Raw genomic sequence first — 12,873 nt, 5'->3', positions numbered from 1 at the left:
TTATGATGCAGTATGACTGATAATCATAATTATCATCAGCCACATTTGCTCATGGTGTAACAGGGTATAGAATTTTAGGCTAGAAACTGATCTTCTCTTGGAATATTGAAGGCATTTTTCTAATGTATTCTATTTCCCATGTTGCCGTTAGGAAATCTAGTTCAACCCGATTCTTTTGTTTTGTTTTTTTATTGCATTTGATACAGGGTCCACAGAGTCTTATTAAGCAGATCAGATTCCTAGTGATCCTCTTGCTTTCAGCCTCCCAAGCAGTGGGATTATAAGTGCGTGCCACCAAGCCTCGTCTCAGTCATCATCTCAGCGCGCACTGCGGGCAGGGCTGGCGTGGCACACAGGGGTTTGAACCCCAGCCACTGCACTGTGCCTCAGCAGACACTTTAGTATGCTGAGCTATCTGGCCGGCCCTCAACCCAATTCTCAATCTTTGATATGTAAACTTTTTATTTGTTGTTTTGAAAATTCTTAAGATCTATTTCTAGAAGTTCTATATCAAAATGTAGTACACTAGTCTCAGGCTATTACCAACTATCATCTTTAGCATTTGTAAATTTCAACTGAGACTCATGCCTTTCTGCTCTAGACCTTTCCACGTTGGCGTTTCTTTGACAGTTTCCTTCCCACCATTTTCTATCCTGTTTCTGGAACTACTTATTGGGCGCTGAGCCTTCTGGATTGCTCTCGTGGTTCTCTTACCCCTCTCCCCATCTTCCTCCTTTGCTTTACTTGCAGGATTATTTATTATCCCATGCGGGTGTAAAGTCTCTGAAATTCCACCTCCTTATTTTGAACTCCCAGGAGCTCTTTCTTGTCCCAGTTGTTTTCTTCGCCACTTCTTGTGGACGCAGCCTCTCCTCCAGCACCTCCAAAGATGCCAGCTGAATTTATGTTCAGACACTCTGGCTTGCTCATTGCTGTGGCTGCCTCCGCAGGTCCTTTTGTTTTCCTTTGTGGTTTTATGCCCTCAGGATGGACATTTGCCTTGGGGAAGCCCGGTGGCGGACAGATGCGTTTCTGGTACTCATTGCAGGTTGTATGTCAGTGCAGGGGCTTTTCTTGGGTGTGATCAGGAGCCTCCCAGTGTCTACGAATACAGGTCCAGGCCTTTCTTCCTGGAGTGGGTCAGTTTCTGCAGAAAAGAGCCCTTTGGTCCACTGTGCCTGTGGATCAGAGGCCAACTGGAGAAGGGAGGGGACAAGGTTCGCTTTGTGTGCAGCAATCACCCCACCCAGCCTCCCTCTGCACCACAAGGGACTGACACAAAGTCTCTCTGGTTTAGTTTCTCTAGGAAACAAAATTCTCCTCCTGCAGGAGGGCAGCAGTGGTTGGGATCTGCCTGTCTATCTTCTGCTTGTTACTTCTCCTGAACAACCTTCCTGCCTTCATGCCCCACGTGCTGCTGCACAGGACTGATGGCCCCTCCTCAAGACGCAGAGACTCTCCGGGCCTCAGCAGTGTGCTTTTCCAGTTCAGGCACTCAGCTGGACGTCCCCCTTCTGCTCCTTCCTGGCCAGTCACTCTGTCCCTGTACTGCAGGAGGGTGAAATGTCTGGCGGAGACTCAACACGAAGCTGGAGCTGCACTACCCACAGCTGGAAACCCTCAAACTGCCCCCCTCCTACCCTCAAACCAGCCAGAGCTTGTGGGCATTTCAAAGCGCCAGAGCTCAGCAATGATAACAGTAACTACAACAACAAGGTGTTCCTAGTGCCAACCACGTGCCAAATGCTTTGTGTACATTATCTTTAATCTTCACCACAACCTGCAAAGCAGGCATTCTTATCATCACTTTGCAGATGAGGACACTGAGGCCAAGCAAGACACAGGATTTGTCCTGGCTCATCCCTGTGATAAGTGGCAGAGGCAGGATTTGAATCCAGGTCTATGTGGCCCCATAGTGGTCCACCCAAACCACACACGTCTACCCCAAGTCACCCAGTATGTGGGCCTTGGTCAAATCTTCATCCAGCACATGCTATGCCTTGGTTCTTCGAGGGCCTCCAGGGCACATCCATTGGAGCTGTGCTCGGACCCCTGCTGCTAGCTTCCCCTGCTCTGTCCTCACCGTCTAATCCTGGGTCTGGAAACCGCAGTGTGCAGCCATGAGCTGACTTTCAAAGAACCCAGTTAAAGAGGAAGATGAACAAGCCAGCCTCCTCCCTCCCTGCTGACTCCTGCTGACTGTGTAGCCTCCAGCAGGAGCAGGCGTAGCCATGGTGACGGTGGCTCTGCTGACAGCCAGGGAGAGGGCGAGTGTGGGAGAGGAGGCGAGGAGGGGGCACTCTCAAGGGGCTGGCAGACAGTTGCTATGAACATGCTTCTGGGAGGGGCACCTGTGAGGGGACGCCCCCAGCCCAGGAACCTGGATATGCCCAGGTGCCACCACCTGCCTGCCCAGCCCCCTCCCCTGACTCATCGTAGATGGGTGACTCATCACACCTGGGGTGTGACAAAGCAGAGGCAGAAGGGAAGCCTCCTGCGAGGCTCTAGGTGGGTGCAGCGTCAGGAAGGCAGTGCTCAGGGCAGGTGGACACCGAGGGCCACCTACTGCCACTGTGCCTGGCCCTGCCTCAACCTCGACATTTCCTTGCCCACGTCCCGGCTCCATGGCTGAGCCTCAGGGAGATGGCTGGAGAGGCCCCTGGCCGCTGCTATCACTGTGTCCTGAAGGTCGCTCCTGCAGCAGCTTTCACAGGCCGCCTAGAGTTCCCAGCACAGAAATGGGCCGGATCACGGTCCAGGCGGCCCACACTCTGCAGGCCTCCCTCCAGTCCTGTCTCCGGCTTCCTTCCCCTTCACTCTGGGCTGCACTAGCGGTCATCATGTCCTCCACAGCTCTGTCCTGGGGGCATCGCATGTGCCCTTGCCCCTGCCGGGGACGCCAGGCACTCAGCCCCACCTTGGGCCCCGTATCAGCCCACACATCATGTTATCAGGAACCTGGTCTGGCTCCCAGGCCCACCAGGAACCCAGACCTCTGCTTCCTCACTGTTGCTGAGTCTCGGTAGGATGCCTCACCCTACTATGCCTGAGGGTCAGGAGGCCGGGGGGCCAACCTTTCCTCTCCCCTAGAGTCCCTGCAGCTTGCACAATGCATGGCAGGAGATCTTCAAGCAATAGAGAGAGAGGGAGAGAGGGAGGAATCCATTTGCCCTGATTGGGAAAGTATTGATCAAGGCAGAAACCACAGAAGTTTTCACCTCACTGGCTGTTCCTCCACTGGACCCAGGATGATGGTAAAAATACTGAGACAAAAAACTACTTGTCTTACTCTCAAAAATGTGTTTTGTTTTGTTTCTTGTACCAGGAATCAAAGTCAGGATCTTGTGCTTGCCAGACAGGCGCTTCAGCTGCTGAGCTACAGCCCGACCCAAGGCCGCTTGTCTTACTCTCATAAATGGGCTTCCTGAAGACAGGAGCAGCTAACGCCTCCAGCATCCAAAGAAGTGTTCCCTGAGTCCCTGCGCTGGCTTGAGGGACCGTCACCTGGAGCACACCGTGGAGCACTTGCCTATTTTCTCTCCGCCCCCAGCCCTTGGTTTGGGACTTCTTAAGAACTTCCTCCAAGTCCTAAAAGCCACAGGTGGCCCTCGGTCAAGCTCCACCTGAAGGCACCTGATCTTCCAGCTGCAGGGGGAGGTAGTCCTTCCCTAAAAGTGTGGAGAGCCCTGGTAGTCCTGCACCCCCAAGCCCAACTCCTTGTATCAGACCCAGGGAGTGAGTCAGCCCTGCTGATAAAGCTGGCTAAGATAGGAGGAAGGCTGTTTGCAGGCCTGCCCTGTACTACCAGGCAGAGCCCCTGTGTGGAGGCCAAAGAGCATCCTAGGAAAAGGGGGAGTCCTAAGAGAGAGAACAGTGGAGGCAGAGCACCCCAACTGCTTCCCAGGGGCAGGGATGTCCACAGCTCCTGGGTCAGCTCTGCCCAGAGCGCAGGGAGAGAGGAAGGGCGTCCACATGCCCAGCGCCAACTGCTTGCTTCAGCTGCAGAAGAGTCACCTAAAGGCCAATTCAGGCCATCTGAGGTCCCTTGAATCCTAACAAACATGGCTGTAATTAATTGGTAGATGAAATATCATCTTTCCTCTCATAACTTTGAGGTTTGAGAGCTGAGTTTTAATTCTAGAATTTTCTGACTTTCCACCTCTACAAAATAGTCTGTCTCTGGGCTTACTGCGTGGTGTGCGGTTCCCAGAAGGAAGACGCCCCTGCCCCCCTTGGTCCCACCTGCCATACGGGCGGGCAGGTTATGGCAGGGACTTGGGATGGCTCACATGCTCTGACAGAAGGCTGATCTGGGCAGTGGGGCACTCAGCCCTCTGCCCAGAGTTGGGCACCCTGAGTGCTCCAGCCTGAAACCCACACAAGTGCATCTGTGTGGAGCCTTCTTGAGAGAAACCAGCTGTGGCTCAGGGCAGGTAAGGGGTGGGCCCCAGGGCCAAACATGCAGCAGCCCACCTGCCCACATCTCCTACCCTGCAAAAGCCCACAGAGGAGCTGTCACATGGCACCAAAAGCCAGCCTCAGGTTTTGTCCTCCTAGCAATGTTCTAAAGCCAGACGCCATGCAGTTAAGCTGTGTGAGAAAGAGGGTAAAGTTGGGCTGAGTTTCTTTGTTCTTATCCCAGACCAGGGAAGGGCCCCTGGAGTCACAGGTACCCATCACCCAGAGTGAGTAAAGGATGCACCAGGTTGCCAGCACCATGATGCAAGTAAACAGAAAATGCATCTTGGGGAAGGACACAAGCTCCAGCCCAGGTTAAGAAAAAAGGCACCACTGCCTGACTTGGGGTCCCTCAGCTCTGGCTTCCACAGAACTGCTAGGGCCAAGCTGGGGGGGGGGTGGCAGTTGGGGAGGCAAGGAACAAGAGGCTGAAGCTCCTGGGGCCTGAGCCACTACTGTCAGAAAGGCAGAGCTGCAAGAAGGAGGTGCACGCCACTGAGGCCGCTGGGCATGGGATGGATTCGGCTCCGAAATCTAAGAGGAATTCCCATGTCTCTTTCCATCACTGCTGAGATTCAAGGACTTGGGCTGACAGTCCTTGGGGGAAGTGGGGAAGGACAGAGGGGCAGCAGGACGGCCTCACTGGACCCTTCAGGGGTTCCCCATTGCATATGTGGCACCCACATTGCAAATACAAACCCAAGGTGCGGCTCACCCAAGCTTGAACCATAGCCCATCTGCTTACTGGAGCATATGTTGGGCAGATGCCTAAGCCTTAGTTTCTGAATTAAAAACACAGAATCCTAGTGCCCACCTACCATGCTTGCTGATCAGAGTGTTTGCATTAGCTATCTATTGCTGTGTAATGAGTCACTCTAAATTTAGTGCCTTAAGGCAATTATTATCCTATAGATTCTTCTAGTGAGTACATCAGAAGTGATGCACAGTTCCTTCTAGGTTAGGCTATGCGCTGGCAGTCAAATGTCAGGAATTGACACAGCTTAGGTGGCCTCTTCTGGTGCCATTCCCATCAAAAGATTGCAATCATGTGGAGAAAGGCATATCCCAGCTCCCTCTCTGGGTCTGGGCCGGCCTTAGACCTTTACTGTATCACCCTGCTCTGCACAGGACTTCCTGGCCACTTGACAGCTGGCTTTCCTCCTGTGACACGACCCACAAGAATACAAGCAGAGGAAGTGCCCAAGGAGGAAGCTGTAGTCTCAGGAGGGATAACCCATCAATTCCCTACTCTCCATTTGTTAGAAGTGAGTTAATAAATCCAGCTCATACTCAAGGAAGGATTGGTATGAGGTGAGAAGCCCGGGAGGCAGAGGTCTCAGGAACCACCTTAGAGAATTCCCTCCACCATGTTTAATTAATATTGCCTACTTTCATTATTCCACTTTTAAAAATTCTTATTCCCCAAATTATTCCCCATTAGAGCCACTACGGGTTTCCACTTGTGTGTTGCAGCTGCTGTTTCTTCTACCAGGAATGCCTCTGACAACTCTTTCCACTCCCTCTCTCACCCATGCAAGGCTGGACTCCCTTGAAGCCTGTGCAAATCAGCCCTGAAACAATCATTTCTGCCTCTGATACCCAATAAGTATGCGCTGATAAACAGGCTATTGGGTTTAGGCATCCCAGATCAACGAGCCTCCAGCTCCATTAGATTATTGCAGGATCTGCTTTTACGGTTCTGCTTGCATTGGGCCCGTGAGCCCCTCCCCACTTGCCAATCCTTAGGACTAGGGTTCTCTCATAATGGTGACATGGATCAGTCAGTGAGGGTTCTTTTGAAGGTTGGGCTCCAAAAGACTAACATGCAAGCAAGAACCATCTATCTGATGCAGAGATAAAACATTTGGGAGAGAAATATGTGGGTGTTCATGCTACTGTGCATTCTTTTGTGGATTTAAAAGTTTTATTTTCAAATAAAATCTTAAGATCTAAACAGGGCCTTACTCCACATGAGAATACTGTTTTCTTGTGAGACTCATCTCTCAACATGACGAATTACTATAGGGTGTCCGCAGGCTTCTGGGAAACTAGAGAAGAGACAGGCAGTGGGCTAAATATGAATGTGGAGTCGTGGGCCCAAATGAAGCGATCAGCCGTGGTCTTAGAGGCAGGATATCAAGTCCCTTCAGGAGGAAAACTATGAGAAACACACATGCATTATCCACCTAAGGTACGCAGGACATGGAACTGAACACGCATGAGCTCACTGGGTGCACGGGAGTGTCCAGTAAGGACGGAGGTGTTAGCATGCTTCTGGACAGAGACTGAAGCTCTGTGGTGTAAAGTGGCTGCCCCAGGTCATGCCACCAGCAGAATAGAGCACGGCTTGACTCCATGGTCCTCTTACAAATGACTGTGGAAGAACAAAGGGAAAGGCAGGGTCATGAGCCAAGCTAACTAAAGTACCTCCAAAAATAGCTAGTACAGACCAAGTATGAAGTTATGTTTAATTCCCCAAGATCCTCCTGAGCCAGATTTCAGCAAGGCTTTGCTTATTGTTCCTGAGCTGCATAATAAGCCAATCTTGTAGAGTGACAATTTGGGAGAAAGGGCAGAAAAGAATATTGCTTCTTTAAAAAAAAAAAAATGTAACAGCCCATTTTGTGCTACTGCAACAAAACAGCTGAGTCCAGGCAATTTACAAGGAACAGAGATTTACTCCTCACCATTGAGGAGGCTGAGCGGTCCCAGGGCAAGTGGCCTGCCTCTGGCAAGGACCTTCTTCCTGATACATCCTCTCATGTTGGAAGGCAGACAGGAGAGAGGGCAGGGGAGGAGGCAGAAAGAGAGGAGGCCACACTCACCATGAGTGAACCGCACTCATGGGAGTGATTCATCAGGAACCCACTCCCATGACCATGGGATCAAAGCAGTCATGAGGGCGAAGCTCTCATGGCCTCGTCACTGTTCCAAGGGTCCCACCACTCAGCAGTGTTGTAGTGGGGATTGAGTTCCAGCACACAGGACACATCCATACCATAGCAAGGATGCTAGTAGGACTAATGAACCACAAGACCTGCCCCCAATTACTAGTCCCTCCTTTTAACAGAAGACACCTATTAAAATGATCCCATGTATAACCAGAAAGTTAGCAGGACAGAGAAACCTAAATCCCAGTTTCTATCCTTATGTGAACCATCTCCCTCATGCCTCACTGGTTCTATGCTGGCTTTCTGTTCTTTTACTGTAACAGAAAATGCGCCCCCCCCCAAGCCAGTATACTTCAGTTTCTTAGTTGCCCTGGTAACAGTTCCTGTTCCAGAGCCAGTTGTTTCTGTCTTGTAGAAACAGCTGGTCACTGTGATGTACATCGTATAAATCAATCCCCTACTGACAAGCTATTCTGTCTCTGTCCTTCCTGCTTGCTTATCCCTTAAAGCCCTAGCCCACCAGAGATCAGGGCCTGATACTCTGGGAACAATCCCTATCAGCGCCTGTTGATGTAAAAAAATCTGCCTTCAACTCCTGAGTGTCCTTTCAGTTTTTCTGTTTGCCATTATGTTACTCTCAGCTGTTCTTTCCTGTCTCAAGAGATGTTTTACAAGGGAACAAAAGGCCCAAGCCAGGAATCTGAACTGCTTCAAGGCTGCTTGGTAGAAAGATGGACCCAAAATTGTTGGGCCCCTTTCAGCTTGCCCTACCTTGGTACCATGGGATAGGTTGAAATTGCCATTGAGCCTTTGGGGGTGGCCTTGGTTGCAGAGGGGCACAGAGGGGCACGGAGGGCTAGAAGAGCCCTGTCAGACAAGACGGTAGCATTTGTCTTAAGATTCTCTCAGCGCATATTGGGTTGGCACAAATGCTCCGCCAAGCGCTGGGCTAATGGGTACAATGGGGACCAGAAAGGGAACCTCAGATCTTTCCCTCAAGGGATTTAGAAGTCAGCTGGGAAGATATAATGGGCACACACTGTTTAAAAATAAAACAACATGTTATAATGGCATTCGAAAATTAAATCAAATCGCTGTTCATCAAAAAGGAAGACGCCTAAAGGACATTAAGTTCTGTACGATAAGCCAGTCACATCAGACAGCTAACCGTGAGACTCCACTTGCACAATCCCTGGACTGGACAAACTGATATGCACAGCTGACTCACAGTGATTCCCTGGGATGAGGTGAGGGTGGGGAGTCGCGGCTGAGCAGACACAGAATTGCCACGTTCCAAGACGAGAAAGTTCTCCTTCTCCGCGGCCCAGTCACGGAAGTAGACTCGGCAGTGCTCCGCTTAGAAAGGGTGAAGATGATACATTTTATGTTCTGTGCACTTTACCACGAGTAAACATTTTAAAAATATTTTCATGAAAAAAAAATGTCAACCCAGAGAAGGTGAAGCAGTTATGCCTCTAGCTGGGGCTAGCAAAGAAGGCTTGTGGGAGGACGATGCTTTCTACTGAGCCCTGTAGAACAGATCGCTACAGCGGGGCAGAAGAGGGCATCCCAGCACACAGAGCTGCACAGCAGAGGCACCTTGTTTAAAAATCCAGATATTTTCCTCTTGCTTTGCGCTGACCCTGAGCAGGAATCAGCTTTGCAACAATCCAGCAGCCGGCACGGTTTTGTGGCTTGGCTAAAATACCTCGGCACGCAGGGTTCTCCCGCCTTCAGCCTCTTCATCTGTCCCCTCTCTCCCTGGCTTCTTCCTGCCTCCTGCTCTTTCTCTGGTGCCTTTTGAGTCTTCTAAACTGAGATCCTGACAAAGCTTTGCTTTCATCCCAAAGGCAGCCTTCCTCAAGGTCTCTTTAGAAGACTTCACCCCTTTATGAACACACCTTGCTTCACTCTCCCTTTTTATCCCCAGAATCCAGAAGCTTAAGAAGAAATTACCTCATCACCCACAAGAGGCCAGACCCAGCTACATAATCTGTGCTGAACACCCCATCACCAGCTCGCCCTGACACCTGCATCTTTGCCCCTCAGCCTCAGGTCCTGGAGCAAAGGGAAGAAATTCCAACTTATGCCTGGTTTGGGGTGGTGGTGGAAAGAAGTGAGAGGAGGGTGGGCTCTGCAGCGGGGCTGATGGCCTTTGGCAGCGCGATTACTGTCAGAACGTGTTATCCTCCTAGTCTGTAGGGGGACTTGAGACCACACCCTGGCTCTGTCTGCTGAGCACAGAGGCCAGGCAGAGGGAGCGCCCGTCACGCAAGGTCACAGGAAAAGAGCCGCACTGTCTGCACATCCCGAAGTACTGGCTGCCCCCAGCACCCATGCAGACCCAGGGCCCGGCTGACAGCCGGTGGGGCTGACCACTTGGGAATCAGGGATGCAGTGTAACCCAGGGACCACAGTCCTCCCTGCATTTGCATTCAACTGTATCTTACACCATAGCAACCAAGTCTCAGTTACGCAGAGCCTTGGGTATTCTCTTGCCAAGCCCAGCGCAATGCAGTAACCCTCGGCAAGCCCCTCGGTGGCTCTAGCCTGCTCCAATAATCGTGCATCTTTCCCAAGGGGAAGAAGCTCTCATTTTGTGAGTGAAGTTAACTATTAGGAGATTTTTTTTCTTAGACTAAATGACAGTGAAACTTACTTACTGGTTTCCATTACACGGGAACGCCTGGCATAGGTGTTCGCCATACCAACATTGAGTCTGGCTGCCCGGCAGAATGAATGAGTGATTATATGGGGGGTGGAGGGGGTTCCGGCAAGGGAGCTAGGGCAAGTGACGCTGGGTCGGGGCAGCGGGAGGGAAGGGTGAGACCCTCTCCGGGAGTATTTTGTTCCAGGGAGTGTCACCATTTCTTAAGCAGACCAACAGTAAGTAAATCAACACGCCCAAGATCCAATTCATCAGTAAATCAGATTTGACAAATAAATGCGTTTGTGAAACGAAGTTTCGATTTGCTTAAAGGCTGCTAGAGATAAATAAGTACTGCCTATTTTCTCAAGTTGCTTTCTCAAGACTCTCTCTCTCTCTCTCTCTCTCTCTCTCTCTCTCTCTGGCTCGCTCACACACACACACACACACACACACACACACACACACACACACACACTCCGGAGGTTATAGACCATCCTTCCCTGACTTCCTGAGCGTGAGCTAGCTAGGTGAGCCGGCTGACACGCCCTCCTCTTGCTCCGCCTCTCACCCGCAAACAGCTGCCCCTGCCAGTTAGAGCGGCACAGGCCCTCCCTGCCCCCTCCTGCCCCCTCCCACACACCGCTCCGCTCCTCCAGGCAGCAGGCAGCAGGCAGCAGCACACAGGCACGGCAGAGCGTTAGAGCATTCTCTTTCTTTGCGGCGTGGGCGGGTTGGTGGGGGGAGAATTCCCAGGGTGCAAGCTGCAAGTGCTCCCCTCTGCTCCGGCGGCGGGGACAGCGCAGATAGCTGGAGCAGCGCTGCAGCCCTTCACCTGGCCCTGGGCGTGGCTGCCCTAGTCAGGTGTTTCCTTTTCCTCTGCCCTTCTCACCCCCTGCACAGAATCAGAAAGCTTCCCATCGTCCATCTACATGGCATACTCACTCCTGCACAGAAGGAGAGGGGACCTGGCCACGTGTCCGGGGGCTCGGCTTTCCCCGTGGGAACCCACTGTCTTCCAGTCCTGCTGGAAGCCACTGTCCAGCGGCCAGCAGATTAGCAAAAGTGAGAGGCTGCTGCGGGAAATGCCACTGGCTCTGCCCTTCCTGAGCAGCGTCCACTTCCTGGGCCTCCATCTCCAGCTGCATCCCCCTAGTATCTGGGGCTGGGACGGCCCAACCTCCAGCTCAAGTGACAGATGGCCAGTAGGCAAAGCCATGGCTTTCAGGGTCATAGGGGCAGAGCCCTTCAATGCTTGTTAATTCAGCTATGAGCAAGCTTTTGGCATCTGCTTTCTGTTTCGTGGGTGAATGAAGCTAGGACTCATCAAGCTCCAATCAGCTCTCCTCTGTACCTCAGTACTTAGACACCAAACTCTCAGGGTAGAAACATGGTAGGTGTGAGGTGGAGTTTGTGGCACCCCTACCAGGCATCTGACCTTCTGCTAGGAGACTGACATTCACCCATCAGAAACACCACAACCTCTTTCCCACCTTCATCAGTCGGAACGGATCATTTCTGTCCTGCCTTCCCTTGTGCTTTTCTGGATCAGCTGCTCCTGGGCATTTTCCATGTTGCTGTGTTCTGCAGTTAGCTGAGGGCCTGTGTGTTCCTCTCCTCGGCTCAGAAGTTGGGGATTCAAGGTCCTCATGAATCTCTCCTGGCTCCTAAGACAGGTGCTTATATACAGAAAATGCTTGCAAAAGCATGCATAAGGGGAATGTCCACCTCCCTTTTCTTCCACTGAAGCAAGAAGTAGCAATTGGCCTGGCTCCTGTGGGCAGACAGGTTATGTCTGAGTCTGGTGAGACACAGGCAGGAGAACTAGAATGTGGTGGAGTCTTTTCCAACCACGCAGCCTCCAACTCCAGTTGTCTGTGTCTCCAGGTCTGTTTGAGGGACAGCAGTCTGGGCTGGTGCAATGGGGAGCTATAGAAGGATTTCCCCTGCAAGGGCCCTTTGTTCGTTGGCCAGAATTTGCAAGCCAAGCACTGTCTTGTTAACTTTGCTTTCTTTCTTTCTTTCTTTCTTTCTTTCTTTCTTTCTTTCTTTCTTTCTTTCTTTCTTTCTTCCTTCTTTATTTCTTTCTTTCTTTCGTTTTTTTAGTGCAGGGTCTATATGGTCTCACTACATAGATTGAATTTGTAGCAATCCTCCTGTTTTCAGCCTCTCAAGTACTGGGATTATAGGTGTGTGCCATCATGCCCAGTCTCAATCACCATCTCAGCATGTTCCTGGGGTGGGGCCAGCATGGCAGGCTGGGGATAAAACCTCCAAGCCCTGTCTGTGTCTGCCTAAGCAGGTACTTTAATCCACTGAGCTATCTGGCCAGCCCTTGTCTTGTTAGCTTTGACTCAGCCATATGGGGAAAATTTACACCACAGCAATTGCCAAATAATACAAAACTATGGCTTCTTCCACTCAGTGTGCCGGGTGTTATGCTTCAAGCTCACATTCTGGAGGATCATTTCAAAGTTCATTGCTGAGTCCAAGGGGGCATTCTCTGTCCCATTTGGAGAGAGCACATGCCTGGCACCTACCAGACACCTGCCTGACAGGAGTTGCCCCTACAGGGCCAGCAGCCTCTGCGGACCCTTCTTAGCTGGCATCAGTGGTCTCTGGCTCCATATCTCTGCAAGGAGCTCGCCAAGAGAAAAACAAAGGCTCCAGCCTGCTTTGATCTACCCCGGGCAGCTCAGCCCAAGGCCCACAACAAGTGTGTGCTGCCTGACTCCGCAATGGAGCAATTCCGCCAGCAAGCCCACTCCATCTGGGAAGGAAGAAGAGGGCTTGGGGGGCAGGGGGCTCAAGTTCTATGACCCTTTCTTTGTTTGTGGGATCTGCTGCAGAGAAAAGAGACTGGGAGTCCATTCCCGC

General features: G+C 51.5%; 1 long non-coding RNA gene across 1 annotated transcript; it reads right to left on the bottom strand.

Annotated features, from left to right (window-relative positions):
- Window positions 1–6,418: 6,418 nt before the first annotated feature.
- LOC111812248 lies at window positions 6,419–10,392 on the bottom strand. The gene is made up of 3 exons (XR_002817802.1): window positions 9,306–10,392; window positions 8,578–8,705; window positions 6,419–6,832 (listed from the first exon to the last, which is right to left on the bottom strand). It is a non-coding gene; the product is annotated as an uncharacterized LOC111812248 (long non-coding RNA).
- Between the last annotated feature and the right edge of the window lie 2,481 nt (window positions 10,393–12,873).

Source organism: Octodon degus, unplaced genomic scaffold, assembly GCF_000260255.1.
Source record: "Octodon degus isolate 3935 unplaced genomic scaffold, OctDeg1.0 scaffold00118, whole genome shotgun sequence".
Classification (NCBI taxonomy): Eukaryota; Metazoa; Chordata; class Mammalia; order Rodentia; family Octodontidae; genus Octodon; species Octodon degus.
Note: the sequence above shows the minus strand (reverse complement) of the source record. Positions and strands in the feature narration are given on the sequence as shown.